At 47.4% G+C, this 3626-nt stretch overlaps 2 non-coding genes across 2 annotated transcripts; one reads left to right on the top strand and one right to left on the bottom strand.

Annotated features, from left to right (window-relative positions):
- Positions 1-2438: 2438 nt before the first annotated feature.
- Trnat-ugu (transfer RNA threonine (anticodon UGU)) lies at positions 2439-2513 on the bottom strand. Its single transcript has one exon. It is a non-coding gene; the product is annotated as a tRNA-Thr (tRNA).
- Positions 2514-2688: 175 nt separating this feature from the next.
- Trnat-ugu (transfer RNA threonine (anticodon UGU)) lies at positions 2689-2763 on the top strand. The gene has a single exon. It is a non-coding gene; the product is annotated as a tRNA-Thr (tRNA).
- The last annotated feature ends 863 nt before the right edge of the window (positions 2764-3626 follow it).

Here is a 3626-nt window from a genome sequence, read left to right as displayed (position 1 = left end):
GTCCTCTGTACAAATTTTAAATACACTCATGCTCATAAATTAAGGATAATGCTGATACATGGTGAAACAACGCTCTGGTGGGCGGTTTGCGGGTTTAAATCATCTCGGGGTATGACCATGCGGTGCATTTGACCTTCGGCCGTCGCACGGTGGCGCTGGCAGCAGTCCATATATGCAGAGATGTGTTGGTGCATGTCAGAGTACGGTGCAACGAGTAATTGTGCAGAAGTTTTCAGACGTCCTAATGTTGACTGTGTCTTGAAAATGGCTCAAAGAACACATATTGATGTTATGAGGGGTAGAATACTAGGGCGACTGGAGGCTGGTCAAACACAGCAGGTCCTAGCACGGACCCTACGTGTACCACAAAGTGTGATCTCAAGATTGTGGCAAAGATTCCAGCAGACAGGAAACGTGTCCAGACGCTACAGTACGGGACGTCCAGAGTGTAAAAGACCACAAGAAGACCGATATCTCACCATCAGTGCCCGCAGACGGCCACGGAGTAATGCAGGAAGCCTTGCTCGGGACCTTAACGCAGCCTCTGGAACGTCTCCAGGCACATAGTCTACAGATGATTGAACAGACACGGTTTATTCGCCCAGATACCTACGAGGTGCATTCCACTGACCCTGGTGACAGACAGGAGAGCCTGTGTCAAGAACACAGTACATGGTCGTTGGAACAGTGGTCCCAGGTTATGTTCACGGACGTGTCCAGGTATAGTCTGAACAGTCATTCTCGCCGGGTTTTTATCTAGCGTGAACCAGGAACCAGATACCAACCCCTTAATGTCCTTGAAAGGGACCTGTACATAGGTCGTGGTTTGATGGTGTGGGGTGGGATTATGATTGGTGCAAGTACACCCCTGCATGCCTTTCTCAGAGGAACTGTAGCAGGTCAGGTGTATCGGGACGTCATTTTGCACCAGATGCAAAGGGGTGCAGTGGGTCCCACCTTCCTCCTGATGGATGATAACGTACGGCCCCACCGAGCTCCCATCGTGGAGGACTACCTTGAAACACAAGATATGAAGATATGAAGATATGAAGTGGCCTGCTTGTTCTCCAGACCTAAATGCCATCGAGCACGTCTGGGATGCTCTCAGTCGATTTATCGCTGCACGTCTTTAAACCCCTATGACACTTCAGGAGGTCCGACAGGCACATGTGCAAGAATGGGAGGCTATACCCCAGCAGCTTGTAATGTCTCTTGCAGCGGTCTCTCCGCGATATTTTCAGAAATTTTATAAATTATATAACTCAGTACATATCTCGAAATATCTCTTCTTATCTTACCGATTATCAATGCAAAGTAGTTTCAAGCCCAATTATTCCTTGGAGCGTCCATTTACTCAATGGAATAGCTGCTCTGCTATCTGTTTTCTCTTATGAAAAGAATAGGGACTTCTTGCCGATTAATCGTGAAAGGAGGATGTATATGTATGTATTGTTGAGCTAGTCGCCATCTTGATGTGATTCTGTATGAGAAGGAATTTAATACATGAACTAAACTAAAGTAAGTGTGTTCGCGTATTATTTAACTGTTCATTATTGACAGTGTCTGCTTACTACGCTGTGTTGCACGGGATCAGTGGGGAGCGTCTGATTTACACTGGACGAACCTGCCGTTTTGTATGCTCAAGATATACAGTTACCTCAAATAAATAGGCTAACACGGTCTTACCAGCAGATCTCCGGTCTTCCCCATGTGATCACCGAAAGTTAATAATTATTACAAATGTTTCCAGGCGATCGACTGACAATTTTCGTCGCACCGAGACTTCGAAATTGCTTCACTGCCTTATGGAATTTAAGCTCAATTTAATCAGGATAGAACAGTATTGAACTGTGTGAATGTGATAAGCCTGCTTTGTCAATGAAAATTCCCTTAATATACGCATGTTTTTACTATCCTGATCAGTGAAGCTAAATCAGGCCGGTGTGAGAGAGGGTTTTAAATTTTAGAAATATTAAAAGCTGCTCGACCACCTGATCCAGAGTATGCCTACCCATTGTGGGGCCTGTGTACGTGTGCATGGTGATCATACCCCCTGGGTACATGCGCAGGAGACAGTGGCGTTTTGCAACACATGTGTTTCGGGAAGGTTTTCTCAACATCACCAAAACCGTGGACTTATAGGTCTGTGTTGTGTGTGTTCCCTATGTGCCTTCGCTATTAGCGCCAGTTTTGTGTAGTGCCACGTTGTGTGGCCCCACATTCTGCATTTATCTTTAATTTATGAGCATGAGTGTAGTTAGCCAGCAATTCGAGAGAAAAACCATATTTTAACTATATATGACGGTGGTATGTGTTCCCGAAAGAACAGTTACCGTGGACGACCATGCAGCTTTGCTAGAAATGAAATGATAATTAAATGGACACCCTAGCTGCAAACAGGCGTTGATGTACTTCATTGGGGACATGTTGAAAATGTGTGCCCCGACCGGGACTCGAACCCGGGATCTCCTGCTTACATGGCAGACGCTCTATCCATCTGAGCCACCGCGGGCATAGAGGATAGTGCGTCTGCAGGGACTTATCCCTTGCACGCTCCCCGTGAGATCCACATTCCCATCATGTCCACAATATGTGGACAATATGTCCACAATATGTGGACATGATGGGAATGTGGATCTCACGGGGAGCGTGCAAGGGATAAGTCCCTGCAGACGCACTATCCTCTATGCCTGCGGTGGCTCAGATGGATAGAGCGTCTGCCATGTAAGCAGGAGATCCCGGGTTCGAGTCCCGGTCGGGGCACACATTTTCAACATGTCCCCAATGAAGTACATCAACGCCTGTTTGCAGCTAGGGTGTCCATTTAATTATCATTTAAAAACCATATTACTCGGTGATTTTTTACAGCATTAAATTTTCCCCAATTTGTAAATAAAAAAAAGGTAAAGTATGTGCACAACTCCGAACAGATCCCCAGGAATTCCACATAAAACCCTAACGTCATTTTTGTGTACAGAGAATAATCTGAGGCAACTGCAATAATGAGGGACCCTTACATAGTGATCACCCAGAGAACATCACGACCACCTACCTCATAGCCGGTATCTCCACGTATGGCACGGGTAACACCGGTGACGCGTCGTGCGATGGAACCAGTGAGGCCTTGGTAGGCCGGTGGAGGTAGTTGGCATCATATCTGCATCTTTAGGATGACAATCGTCAGGAGTGTCCGCCCCGATAGCTCAGTGGTCAGCGTGATGGATTGCCGTACTACTGGCGCGGGTCTATTCTCGGCTGGGTCGGGGATTTTCTCCGCTCAGGGACTGGGTGTTGTTCTCTTCATCATCATCTCATCCCAATCCGGCGCGCAGGTCGCCCAATGTGGCGTCGGATGCAATAAGACCTGCACCAAGGCAGCCGGACCTGCCCCGTAAGACGTGCCCTTACCGCTAGGATTTCACCCGGAACAAGTCCCGCCCATTCACCCCCCCCCCCCCCCACTCCGCGCCTCTCCATAGTGTTAGGCCCTCCCCTAAACAGCCGCCAGTTCCCAGTTCCGCAAACTGGAAGCTACAACAAAGTTGTTATCGTCACAGTCCAACACACGTTACACTGTGATGAAAGTGAGTAATGATAAGAAATTTAAGTTGTTCTGGATGGTAATA

The sequence above is a fragment of the Schistocerca nitens genome, chromosome 12, assembly GCF_023898315.1.
Source record: "Schistocerca nitens isolate TAMUIC-IGC-003100 chromosome 12, iqSchNite1.1, whole genome shotgun sequence".
Lineage (NCBI taxonomy): Eukaryota > Metazoa > Arthropoda > Insecta > Orthoptera > Acrididae > Schistocerca > Schistocerca nitens.
This window is presented reverse-complemented; position numbering and strand designations above follow the sequence as displayed.